Genomic DNA, 15,095 nt, shown 5'->3' on the forward strand with positions numbered 1-15,095 from the left:
TATTACCGAGCTATGTTCGTTCTTTAACACAATTTGTAGTAAAGTTCTTGATCCCTTTAAACTTGATGCACTTCATCTCGACGTGATTGTAACTTTATGCAAGTTTGAGATGTATTTTCCACCTTCTTTCTTTGACATAATGGTTCATCTTATTGTCCATCTTGTTCGTGAGATCAAGCTTTTGGGTCCAGTTTTTTTAAGGTGGTGTTATCCTTTTGAAAGACACATGGGTGTTTTACAAAATAAGGTGAGGAATCCAGCACAACCCGAGGGGAGTATGATTCAAGGCACTGTGAGCGATGAGATTAGTAACTTTATAGCCGAGTATTTGGCCATGGCAAAGCCTATTGGACTTCCCACCTCTAGACGTGAAGGAAGGCTTGAGGGAAAAGGAACAATTGGCTCCAAATCGGTCACACCTCCTCGAGAAAGCCTTCTACAAGCACACTTGTATGTGTTGCATCATATTCCGGAAGTTCATCCTTTTTTGAGTGAGCATTTTGATATATTGCGTGCAAAACATCCTTCTAAAAAGGATAGGGCATTGGTGCAGTTGCATAACAAGACATTTATTAATTGGTTTCATAATCGAGTAATATACGAAGAACTCAAGGGTGTATCCGAAATTGTTAAGTGGTTAGCTTTTGGTCCTCGTGATGATGTCAACAAATATGAGGGTTACGATGTCAATGGCTTCACATTTTGGACTGAGGGTCAAGACAAGAAGTCATCGTATCTACAGAATAGTGGGGTTTCTATTTTGGCGTCATCTACATTTTACGCGAGTGCGAAAGATCAAGCGTCGGTTGATGCTAAATTGGTATACTACGGGCGGGTACATGAAATATGGGAGCTTGACTACTCTACTTTCAATATTGGTCTTTTCAAATGTAAGTGGGTAGATAATAATCGACGATGCATTAAAAATGACGACCCTTGTGAATTTACTCTTGTAGACTTAGCTCGTTTGCGTGATAGTGAGGAGCCATTCATACTAGCTACACAAGCCAAGCAAGTATTCTACATTGTCGACCCGTCTGATAAAAAATGGTCTATTGTTGTACCGGGAAAAAGAAGTATCCTTGGTATAGGTGATGTTGAGGATGAGGAAGAATATGATGCTTTTGAAGACTCCCCTCCCTTTATCTATCCAAAATCAGTGGATCAAGATGATGTAGATGATGTAGATGTTGGTTATATGCGTGTAGATCACACGGAAGGAATACATTTGAATTAAGTGATTCACAAGGTATGAATTTAAAGCTTTTTAAAGTTTTTTTGGCACTTGGTTTGTTTTGCATGAAACATTGCACATAACACTATTTGTTATATATTATTGTGTTGAACGTATTAGAACTGTTTGTCATATTCTTAATATTACTTAGCTTATATTCTAATATATTTCTATTCATTCTCTTTCAGGTACTGATATACAATGCATTTATAAAGAGACGAAATTGTCCCCGAGATTGAGACCTCGGATAATGAGCATCGTAGTGATGACAGCGAAGAAGACCAAATTGTGAGATACGAGCGTATGGCTGAAGACGCTCCACCGATTGACAATGATTTGAAATTGAAGACGCCCTACCAATGGATGCTCTCACCACTACCAGTAAGAAAAGAAAAGGGCGAGGTCCTACAAAAAACCTCAAAGTCACAGAACCCATACATTTGGAATACAATGCATTGGGTCAACCCTGCGGAAAATGGCGTAGGCAATATGGAAAACAAGTGGGTCTATGTATCCGCAAGTTTTCCATATTGCACGCATAAAACGAGGTTCCAGAGGGTTTGAAGAACTCTCTATGGCATGATACTGTTGTAAGCAACTTTACTATTTTTACTCATTTATTTTCATTTTAAAATTAATTTGATTGATAGTAATAAATATAAATTTTTTTTGTAGAATCTTTTCCACATCGAGAGCGATGAGGACAAGAAGAATGTGTTTCTTTCACCTGTTGCTGAAAGTTTCAGAGATTTCAAATCCAAGCTAGTAACTGGCTGGATTACGAAGAGCCGTGCTCGTACGACCAAAAAGGTCAAAACTTGGAAACGAAGGTGGAGAGCAAGCACCTTCGAAGATGCCCTACGAAATATGGGGTCACATATCGAAGAGGGATTGGGAAGCCTTTGTTGCCAAAAGAACAACTCCCATAGAAGTTGTAAGTATTTCATATTATATTATAGTTTACCAATTTGAATTTACTTCTTTTGCTTAAGTCATTAAACTAATACATGACATTCGATTTCTATTGATTAATTAGGAAAAGCGTGGTAAAGCTTCTAATTCTGCAAGCAAAAGGAAGTTTTACCATCGCTTAGGCCAGAAAACGTACGATGAGGTCCGAAAAGAGTGGGTGGATGCGGGTTTATACCCCAATCAAAGTTCATCCACGCCCTCATCTACGACTACCTCCGAATCCGTAAATACTCTTGCTGGAGATCGGGTGCGTGATTGGTATTGCGGGCTTCATTCCCGAGATGCAAGTGGTAAATTTACCATTAATGATCCGAGAACGAAGAAGGTTGTTGATGTTGTGGTGAGTTTTGAAATTATTAAGTATATTCTTCATTTGTTTTATATTCTTTGGCTTTGATGTACTTATACTAATTGCTATATATGTCACTTTTTATTTGAACAGATGGGCTGGAAGGAAAAAGAAGCTATGGGGGAGTTCACCCCAAGAGGCAATGTTGACGCATTGCATATGGTCTTAGGGAAAGACCACAGTGGGTGGGTAGTCGGAAAAGAAGGCATCTGCGTGGGGTTACAGAAGGCATTTGGCAAAGAGTGTGTTGCTACTCAATCCCAAACGGCACTGCGGGAAGAAGCAGCAACCCTCCGAGCGGAGATTACGAAGGACGTTCTCTCCAAGCTGGCCGCCGTGTTGCAGAAGATGGGAGCACCCATTGTGGACTTGGCAAACCTGATTGTCAAGGATCAGGAAAGTCAACATGGGGATCCTAACGCTTTGGTCGAGCCAACACCCGAGCCCATTACCCCCGTAGCACCCCAGCTCATTATTAATACCCCTGAAGGGGAAAACACCACACCGGAGAACATAAACTTCGTTGCTCAAAATCCGGAGCCAACTCCGGAGCCAATGCTACAGGTACATAGTTTTTAAATATATAAGCACTTATTAATTAAAATTGCAACGCGTAATTAATATTTTATTATGATGCTTATTATACTAAACGACACAATTTTCAGGAGGCGACTCCTTGTTCTCTTTTGCTGCCTCAGTTAGGTGTTGCTAGTGATGGCGACTTAACTGAGGTTGCATATGGTGTGGCCCAGCCAAACAAAGAGGGCCAAACAGTGCATTCAATGCCTGTTACAAGTGGCCACATCAGTGTGGCCGTGGAGACTATTGTAAAGGGGTTTGAAGATTTCTCACTCCCAATTCCAATGCCAGCATGGAGCCTTGAGAAACTATCAGACGCCCTAGGTAGTTTCGTCACATGGCCATATGCTTGGGTCCGATTCACTAACATGGTAAGAATCATTTGTACCTTATTTATTTTTATTTTTTTAATTGCATGCTCACACTAATTTAATTGTATAAATTGAAATAGCAAAAGAGTCCAAAGAGATCTTGGAGAGAGGTCGGTTCCTCAGCAAAGGTGTCGACTCGGTCAAAGTCGATGCCAAGCACTCCAATTTTGACTGATGAGGAGCTAAAAGATCTCTCTCAAGATTGCAAATGGCTGCATTATTGTGCATCTCGCATAAGTGAGGAGGACCTAATCATTTTGACCCTGCTGAAGGAGCAATATTGCTTTTTAGAGAGCCCGTTTGTAATTATTGGTCCTAATGACATCGGGCAATTTTTGAGAGGAGAGATGTTGAACGTAGCTATTTTCCATGTCTACATGAGGTGATGTTCATTATCTTACAAGTTAGGCATTGTTGTTTGATTGTTTTAATGACCGAATTACTAACAAAATTCTCTTATTTGTGAGTTTAGTGCGGCTTACAAGGAGCTAAATTCTTACGAACCTCCAATAAAAATTGGATGGTTTTGTCCGGAGTCGATTTCGGGTAGTAAATGTAGAAATGATCCAGATCAGGTCAGAGCATACATTGAGACTGCTTTGACTAATTCCCTTGCATCTAAACACACATTCATTCTGGCTCCATAGTGGGAAGAGTAAGTTTTATTATTGAAATTGAACTTATCTTTTGATTTTTAAAGTCACCTAATCTCTAATTTGTTGATTTTAAATTTGTGTTTCTAGTTTGCATTGGATACTTTTGATCATTTGTCCTTTAACGAACACTGTGCACGTCTTCGACTCATTACAAAAACCTCAAAGCCCACCTCGCAACACAAGATTCAAAGTGTTGTTGAATGCGTACGTAATATTAATTATTTTACCAATTTGATTTAATTAAGTGTTATATATATATAAATAGTTTTACTTTTCCCATGCGTTTCAGCGCAATGAAAAGAGTGCGTGGACAAATGGGATCTACATCCAGAGCCACATTTCCAAAATGGATAGTAAGAAAGGTACGCAAATTCGATTTTATGCGTTTTTAAGCGTTTTTGTCAATTTCGCGCGTAAAGTAGGTCAAAATTGGTTTGTTATGCACGAAACTTCGCACACAAGACTATTTGGCATATATTATTGTGTTGAAAATGTTAGAATTGAAAATAATAGTCATATGCTAGAAATTAGGTGTTAAGTTGCGATTTTAAGGGTTTTTAAGCGTTTTTGTCAATTTCGCGCATAAAGTAGGTCAAAATTGGTTTGTTATGCACGAAACTTGGCACACAACACTAATTGGCATACATTATTGTGTTGAAATGGTTAAAATTGAAAATAATAGTCATATGCTAGAAATTAGGTGTTAAGTTGCGATTTTAAGGGTTTTTAAGCGTTTTTGTCAATTTCTCGAGTAAAGTAGGTCAAACATGGTTTGTTTTGCACGAAACTTGGAACACAACACTATTTTGTATATATTATTGTTTAGAAGTTGTTAGAATTGAAAATCATAGTCATATTCTAGAATTTACGTGTTAAGTTGCGATTTTATGCGTTTTTAACCTTTTTTGACACTAACATCTATTTTCTCTTAGTGCTTTCAACAACCTTCTTCTTCCGTTGACTGCGGCTACTACGCGCTGAAGTATATGGACGATATTATAAATTCCGTGGAGGACTTTGGAGTCGAAAATATAGATGCCGTAAGTATTTGTTACATTATTAATTAAATATATTATTGGTAAAATCTAATGTTTATTTCTATATTAATCTTTTATTTTAATATTATATATAGGTTTTAAACGACATTCCGAGGGAAACACGCCCTTTGAGAAGTGAAGAGATACGCGAATTAAAAGACAAGATTGCCGCGTATCTTGCTAATATTTGTCCTTGATAAATTGTAATTAGTATAGATTATTTTTTATACTTCAATGTATATATATATATATATATATATATATATATATATATATATATATATATATATATATATATATATATATATATATATATATATATATATATATATATATATATATATATATATATATATATATATATATATATATATATATATATATATATATATATATGTACGTACATAATATTATATTATATATACGAGTGAGAGTTTATTATTACAAAGAGATTAATGTTGATTATCTGTGATTATCATTGGATTAATCACTGTTATTACATTGTATTATTATTGCATTATTATAAGGATAAAACGGAAAAAGAAAAAAAAAAAAGAGAGTTATTTGCTGCGGTTTTGCCCCTGACCGCAGCAAATAACCCTACTTATTTGCTGCGGTTTTTGCCCATGACCGCAACAAATAATGCCCTTATTTGCTGCGGTTTTGAACCGCAACATTTAAAGTAGGACATTTGCTGCTGTCAGTATTGCTGGGGGCCATAACCGCAGCAAATAATGGCAAAAAAACCGCAGCTAATGAGGTTTTTTCCACTAGTGGCCCTAGTGTAATTAATGCTTTTCTTTATTGCTTTTATATACATTTCAAGCTTTGTATTTTGGATTTAAGTCTTTCATTTAAGCTTTTTGTATATGTAAGTTTCATTTCTCTTTTATGCTTATTGTCATTTAATGCTTTCATTTATGGTTGTTTGATTTCATTGCTTTCTTTATTGCTCTTGCTTCATTCATTACTTTGTAGAGTAGTTCTTGGTTTCATTTATTGTTCTCTCTATTGATTTCTTGTTATTTTCATTTAAGTTCGTCATGCTTTCATTAATGGTTTTCTTTATTGCTTTTCCTCTTGTCATTTCTAGTATGTGTGAGTAGTTTTCTTAGGGGTTTTTGTTTGGTGAAACCTTAGGATTGGTTTTATTCTTCTTGTGTTAAGTTAATGTTTGAGATTATTGATGATTAGTTGATTGATATTCGATGTGAATCTTGTGCTGCCACTCTTTAGGAGACATGGGGCGATTATAGGTTTTTCGCAAGATTTATAGGGTCACAAACTTTCTCGCATCATCTAGAGTGTCTTGATTGATTGTTGTATGATTTCCCTTGACCTAGCTATTCATGAGTTCATATAGACCTTTCTAGGGTGGATGCATTCCATCCCTGTTTGTCTCATATCGCTTATTATCACTTTATTTCTTGTTTTGTTGTTGCTTTTAGTAGTCTAGCTCTATCAACCCTATACCCCTTACACTCCCTGCATCAAGTATTTAGTCTTACAAGCCTTGTCTTCGTGGTTCGATCCTCTACTCCTACAATACTCGTGTAGTGCTTAGGGTGTTTACAAATATTGTTTGCATAACTTGGTTCTTAGTTAACGACGCTAAAAGTCGATTTTCAATATGGCGTTGTCAGGGACAAGGCGTTATTCTTAGATTTTGTGCTTGATGTAGCTTATTTTTGCTTTCTTTTAGTTTATTGTTCAATAATCTTGCTTCTCAGTGCTTACGCTTGGTTTCTAGTGTTTTTTGCATGCACTATAGCACTCACATATCAGAGCTACAACTCGTTACTTACAATTTCGAAATTCAAAAGGTTAGAAGACGATCTCCACCTCTTGTTCGGTCATAACCATCCATACCCGATCCCTCTTACACCATCGATGGCTGAAAAATAACCTTTGTTTGGTCAGTTTGGGACACCTAGGTTTCAAGGGTTTCAAGGGGGTGTTGTGCTACCCGTAGCCCCAGCTCCATTCCAAATTCACCCCCAATTCACGTAAATGGTGAAGGAGACCTCATCATGTCTTCTCCAACACTTAGAAGCATTCTCAAATATCTAGTTTGTGTGCTCATTCCTCCATGCCCCAACAGTCCAGACTATGTTCAGATGCACCTTTTTCATGTGAGTCTAGCCAGAAACGGCAAAGATTGGTATAAGTGCTTAGAGCCCAACTCCATCACTACTTGGGCTCAGTTGAAGACGCTTTTCTAGAAAGGTTCTATCTTACTGTTCAGACATAGGATTGGCGCAAGAAAAACGCGTCATTTACTCAAGAGGATAATGAGAACCTCAGTGACGCTTGGAGTAGAATTAAAAGAATGATCAGAGCTTGCCACCATTATGAGTATGGGGAGAATCATCTCAACACCTTTTTCTACGATGGGCTCAATGACTCCACCAAAGCACTTTTAGATTCGACGGTTGGTGGACAACTCTCCAAAGTCCCATGCAATCAAGTAAAGGTCAAGATTGAAGAGGTGGGCCAAAAATAGCTCTTGGGATAGAGCGAGGAGTAGTAGACTGCCTAGAGGAATGATTGACACGGGCAACTTGGACTCTATCAGGGAAAAAATTGAAGCAATTATGGATAAAAAGTAATCTAAGTTCAAGTTGGTTCAAGGTAGTTCCAACGTATCTGCTGCGTATGAAGCCAAATCATTCTCATGCAGAATCTGCGGGGGCACTAATCACGATACATCCTAATGTAGGGGTTCCAATTCTGAATAGCGGTTGTGAATTATGAGGGGTGCAACCAAGAAAAGGCCCCGGTCATGAATTATGATGGAAATGGTTATAATCCCGAATGTGTGGCGGCCGTGGGTTATGGTGGCCAAGAACAAGAGTGTACTCATCAAGCTTCATATAACAACCAACCCTCTAGACCTCCCTTCAATGCCAACCCTAGCCAAGGAAACTTCATCCAAGGTTACAACTCTAACAATTATGTACCCTATAGCAATCAAGCCGGTGGAAGCTTCCCTAACTCTAATGGGAATAGGCCAAATATCCAAGTGCCACGACCTAACCCCAACTTTCCATATCCTCCAGCACAACCACCACCCAACCTTGCTCTAACCAATGATTACCTTTCTACTCAAGTAAGCTCTCTTGCTAAACAAAACCAAACCCTATCCTGAATCAATCAAACCTTGATTACTCAAATGCAAAAACTTCATGCTGAACAGAAGATGTTTGAGTCTCAACTTGCTCAGTTGGCCCATCCACCTCCACCATCATTATTTCCATCCAACCCTCAACCAAACCCATCCACCCACTTCAATCGCCTAACACCCCAAACTCTAACCCTCACCATCATACAAGGCAATCTTCCTTAGATCGGAGAATTCATACTCCACTCTAGTTGTGGCTCCAAGGGATTATTTTGGGGAAGGTTCTTCAAAGGGGAATGGTCTTTAATTGAATATTTAGCATGGGGGTGACCTTGAGAGGGAAGAAAAAAGGGGAGTTTTTAAAGAAGAAGATACGATGTTGAAGAAGAGAAGAAAGATGAAAGTGAAGAAGGAAAAGAGAAGAAATCATTGGATGAAGAAGAGAGATGGAATAAGATACAAGAGAAAAGGAAACTTGAGCACCTACATGCCCCACTGCTACCTTTTTCATACAAAGCAGTGGAAAAACAATTGGAAGATAAGTTCCTTAAATTCCTTGAGATAAACTCATATACAAATACTACAATATATAATAATTTAAATTAAAATAATTAAACATTTGAACTAAGTGATATTTTAGAAATTGACATGTCATGAACGACCTTTTTATTATTATTGTTCTTGGTGTTATTGTTGTGATCTTGTTGATGAATGATGAAATCAAATTACCCCAATAGGAGTTAATGGTTTATCTTCTTCGTCATCAATTTCAAGTGATTCTTCCATTTTATTTGCATAATCTTCTAATTCATGATCATGTCCTTCTTGGTAATTTGTCTTATAGTCGTTACTAACTAACAATGATGTTGATCTCGCTAGAGTAGAAGTAATCTTTCATTTAGAACTTGATCATCCTAATGATTTTTCCATCTTACTAACTATCATAATGATTTTCAAGAAGGAAGATATATTCGTATGTCACAAACTCACAATTAAAGATATAAGAGAATAATTATAGATTTCTTTAAATGAATCATAATAACTAGTGTCAAGCATGTGCAATTAATGTGATTTTTGACTTTTCATATACATAGAAATTTAATTATTTTGATAATTTTTTCTTAGGATAATTAATAATCATGCAAATAAAAAAATTTAATAATTATATTAAAAAAATCCACATAGTCAATTAAAACAGGTATTAAATTAAATCTTGTAAAGTAAGTTATTGATAAATCACCTCAAAATACTACAATACAAATTTAATATATAAAAAGTTATTACATTTTATATGAACTCCACATAAATTACACATTTGAAGATGACAACATCTAATTCCTACGTAAAATAAATAACAAACAACTAATCTAGTTAGTAAATGATCATGATATTAATGCATAAAATTTTACAATAATATGTAGTTTAAATCAACTTAAATAAACATCAACGGAATAACTTCGTTATTATTAATAGTTGTTACGTTCAAGTAATATATATGCAATTTGGATCAAGTCAAAACTTATTGTACGTCATTTAAATCGAATCTAAAGATCAAGTGAAAAATTTGGAAAAAACATTACCTCAAAGATAAAACATTGGAATGAATATTTCTTGAAATGGATTATATATCGATTATGTGCCTTTTCCCACAAGTATATATCGAGAATACCATCACATTCAAATTAATCTTGTTAGTAAACGATCATGATATCACATACAATGAGTGCATCATTTTGTTAATAAAAGATTTGTATTTGGTTGACAATTAAGTTATTGTTCATGGGGTAATTTAGTATAAATATTAATACTTATACATTTTTACCTTTTGCAGATGTAAATACATTGTGGCAGAAATTTTGTTCATATCCTTGAATCACATTGAAAATATTTTTAAGAAATGAAAAAATAATATGATTAAAATAACAAAATGAACATGCAAGTAGTAGTAATTAAAAAAATACTTATAACTTGATTGGTAATATAAATTGTAAATTTATTCTACATGAATCAATTAATAGTTTTTAAAATAAAACAAATGTACATGTAGTCAAAAGATTTTTAATCAAATAGAAAAGATTTTTAATCAATTATTATTATTATTATTATTATTATTATTATTATTATTATTATTATTATTATTATTATTATTATTATCATTATTATTATTATTTATTTTATTATTATTATTATTATTATTATTATTATTATTATTATTAATGTAAGTAATTTTATATTATTAACATTATTATTATTTTGTTATTATTAATTTAAATATTTTATAATTATATATTGTTATTATTATTATTATTATTTTTTAATATTAATATGTTTTATTATTATTCCAATTATTTAAATTTATTTTTTGTATTGTTATTATTTTAATATTAATTATTAAAGTATATTATAATTTTTAATTAATATTAATTTGTATTACTATTATTTTAATACTAATTATTAAAGTAAATTATAATTTTTATTTATTATTAATTATTAAAGTAAATTATAATTTTTATTTAATATTTTTATTATTAATGTTTGTATGTATAGTTTTTTAATAACCTAATATATGGTTTATTTCATATTTCAAATTCGCAGGACTTTGAAAACTTAAAAGACAATGTAGATTACTCTGGTAGATTTGTTATGGATAGGGAATTTAATTCCATAGATGAATTACATAATTGGGCCGATGAGATAGCAATAACAATAGGTTTTCAATTTACACGTGTTTCTTATAAACAAAAAAAGGACGTTCTAGAGTTAGTTTGTATTTAAGATGTCATCGCTATGGTAATACAAGGGATGATTTGCATTATCTAGATAATGCTGCCCGACCTGGTTCTAAAAGTAGAACTTGTCGGTGTAAATTTATGGTTGTAAAAAGTAGTCGTAAACTAGGAGAAAGACCTTGGACGGTGAGGGTGTGTCCTGGAGAAAAAGGTAGACATAATCATGGATTTTTAGTGTATAGAGAAGGTCATGTAAGGGCAAATAGGATGAATGTAGATATTCGGGAGCACATACGACAACTTAGTGCAAACGGCATGCAACCTGCCTTTATCATGACTTGAATTAGAGATAATTTTACTGGTTTTTTTTACTAGTATGAATCAGATTTATAATGTTAGCCAATCAATAAGGAGAGAAGAGATGGAGGGTAGGACTCTCCTTCAACACTGTCTTTATATGGCCACAGAGCTTAATTACGTGGTCTGGACAAACTTAGATAGTGAAGGGGGATTGAGCAGATGATTAGTTGCAAATCCTACCTCTATCCAAATGATATGTATGTGCCCGTATGTTTTGTTGATAGATATAACATACAAAACAAACAAACAAAAGTAGCCACTGTGTGAAGTAATAGGAATGACGCCAACCAATCACAACTTCTTGATTGCGTTCTGTTTGATGCGAGATAAGGCAGTTGTGTCATATTCGTGGGTGTTACACGAATTGAGAGATATTTTAGGCACAGCTCAGACTCCTAGTGTCATCGTCACTGATCGAGATGAGAGTTTATCTGCAGCTATTCGTGATGTCTTCCCAGGTAAAAAAGTTTTGTTGATTAATTATTGTCGTTCTCTTTATTGAATATGTTTTAATTACATTCAATGTTGTGTTTAATGTAGATGTGCGGCATTTGTTATGCATTTGGCGTATTGCAAACGACGTTGAGAACATGGTGGACAAGTTGTGTGGTAGGAAAAGAAATCAACAAGGGCAGATATTCAGGAAAAGTATATGGAACCCCTTGGTTGAAAGTTCTACAATCGACGAATTTGAACAGAGATGGCAATTGATGGTCACTACCTGGTCGGTTAGGAACAAAAAGGTCGTTCGATATTTGGCTGGAACATGGATTCCACTTAGAGATAAATTTGAGCCTGCATGGACGAATGACTGTTTACACATGGGTAACCAGACTACCAGCAGAGTCAAAAGCCAACACTCGTCTTTCAAGTATTATCTTGGTAGCGGTAATAGCTCATTTGATACCCTGTTTAAAAGGGCACACGCACAGATTACAAACCAGCAAGCTAGGATCCGACAAGCGCTATAGGAATCCATGAATTTTGTATCAAGGTCAATGCGACATAATTTCTTTAGACCTTTATATCACCATGTATCTATTTTTGCCTTGGAGCAGTTGCGGCTTGAGCATAACCGTATGTTTGATTTGAGTGATTATGTACTTAACAAATGCAGTTGTGTATGGATTTCCGTGTGCTTGTAATTTATATATGTCGATCAGTTCACAAGGTGCGTTGTACGTGGATGACATTCATCCATTCTGGAGTACTTTGAAGTACACAGAGGTAATAGATGACACCAACGAAGAAGTACGGCACGCAAACGCCGATGACAAAGAGTACTTTCAATCGTTGGTCGATGATGTCTTAAAAGCTGATGCTGCAGTTCTACGACGATTGTCTCAGGTACTTGAAGATGAATTACACCCTGATGCAGCCCATATACCTGAGCCTTACGCAAGTCCACCTAGAAAGGGAAGACCAACCACAAGCAAAACCCTTAGAAGAAATAAAAGTTCATTTGAATATAGTAGATCATCTTCATCTCATGGTCGAGGGTCTAGTTCTTCATCCCGCGGGAGATCCAGTGGTAGATCTAGTGGTTGGGAAACACAAGCCTCAGTTGGAATTAAGTTGAGTTTCAACTTATCCGGTACATGACTTTCCTTTCCGTTATTTAAATTAGTTTGTTACAGTTTAATCTTACTAACCTTATTTCAATAATAGTAGATGATCCATGAGGTCGTGATTTATCACTGTTTCCATGGCCCATTCACATCCTGCACATTCTCCCTCTATTCTTGTTTGATTGGATTGATGTCATAGGTGATGGTAACTGTGGATTTAGAGCTATTGCCGCCACAGAGTTGGGAGGCGAGGAGGCATGGCCTCTTTTAAGACGTGCAATGTGTATGGAAATGCAAATGAATAGAAAGCAAGACCTACGTTTGTATCTATCGGAGCAGACGTTAAACAATGCTATATTCAGAATTGGTTCACACAGCAATGGACCTGTTCCTTATATTCACTGGATGGATGCACCGACGGCATTGTACTCTGCAGCAACGTTTCTTGACATTACAAATGCTTATTATGGTTCTGCTGACGGTAATCCTATGTACAACTGTTTGGTTCTTCCGTTAAGGAAAGCAGCGGGTGTGCATAGTGTAAATAAAGTTATACATATATGTTGGGTGAATAAAAATCATTTTGAGCAACTATTAACGAACGATGATTCATCTCTTCTGCCGCTAGTCCATCAATCATGAAGAGAAGCAGTTGACAATTTTTCCAGACATATAGAAACACATTTTAGTAGCAGGATTTTGCTTTGGAATAGACTATACGGGCCAAAAGCACCACAACGTAATAACACCGCTAAAGATGCTGTAAATTTAGATAGTCCATGGTGTAACACAATGTGTAAATCATTATTTAGTTTAACTGTAAAAATATAGATGGGATTCAATTGTAGATAGTCCATAGTTATATTATTGTGTGCATCATTATTTAGTTTAACTACACATGTAGATGTGATTCAGTTTGTAGATGAAATTCAATATGTATAGTAATGATATATATTAATAAAAGCATTGATGTAAACATGAATTAAATATAATGTAAAAGGCATTGACGTAAATAAATAAAAGCATTAATGTAAATTAGTTTAACTACAGTCTATGAAGGGCCATGCCCCTTAAAAGCTTGCCATTCGGCAAATAAATCTATTACATCACCATGATATACATCTAAAGCATGTCTTTCCCAGGCGGTCATTTCCGCAACATGAGACAATTTCAACAATGGAGCGACTCGACTCAGCCATTCATTTAGAAACTGTAAAAAAAAGGGAAAAAGGGTTTGAACAAGATATTAAACAACATCTAAATAACATAAAGACATAATAGAAAACAAATAAATTAAAAAAACTTACGTATTTCGATCTACTTTCAGCTGGACCAAAACCGGCACTCAGTCCTTCGCCAGGGAGGATGTATGGGTGGGAGCACCCTCTGAACCAGTCAACGTAACTAGGATCAACCTCTGATGGAACAAATTCTCGACAAAGTGCCTGATCACCAAGGCGGGCACTATAGGGGAACCTACTCCATGCCTCCGTATACATAGACGGAGAAGCAAAGGTCACGGAATAGGTACCGTGTGCCAGTCGTAAAGCCTGGGCTGGTCTCATAGGAGGGGGGAATAGCCTGCACAAAGCCGACCTCTCGCACTGTCCTATCCGGCAAATACACCTCGTCGATATCAAAGCAAGTGATACCCCCGATGTAGGTGGTGCGTGGGTGCTCATTTAGCAATGCCCTTGGAGAAGTCATGTACAGAGTCCATTCCACCTGCATACAAGCCAAGTTAACATATAAAAATAATCTAAAATTAAAATAACATGAATAACAAAGTGTGATGTGATGTACAATACCTGAGTCTCCGTCATATAGTCCAGTATACTCTTGCAGTCCCTTAGCCTGTTGATCTCACGACCTGGCTTGGGCGTGGACCACATCTCCGCCCTAGTCTTATTAGGCACATTTGCGTGGCGAGGATGAGGGCGGAAGGCAGGAAAGTACTCGTAAATCCATGTCTGGAGCAATGTCAGGCAACCAGCAATGGTCTTGCAATCAGCCCTAGATGCCATTCCTAGTTGGCGATACATGTAGGCCAGCGTCACCGCACCCTAGGCGGTCTCATCCTGATCGACGTTGATGGTAAGTATCGGGTGAGGTCGCATGT

This window comes from Amaranthus tricolor, chromosome 2 (assembly GCF_026212465.1).
Source record: "Amaranthus tricolor cultivar Red isolate AtriRed21 chromosome 2, ASM2621246v1, whole genome shotgun sequence".
Lineage (NCBI taxonomy): Eukaryota > Viridiplantae > Streptophyta > Magnoliopsida > Caryophyllales > Amaranthaceae > Amaranthus > Amaranthus tricolor.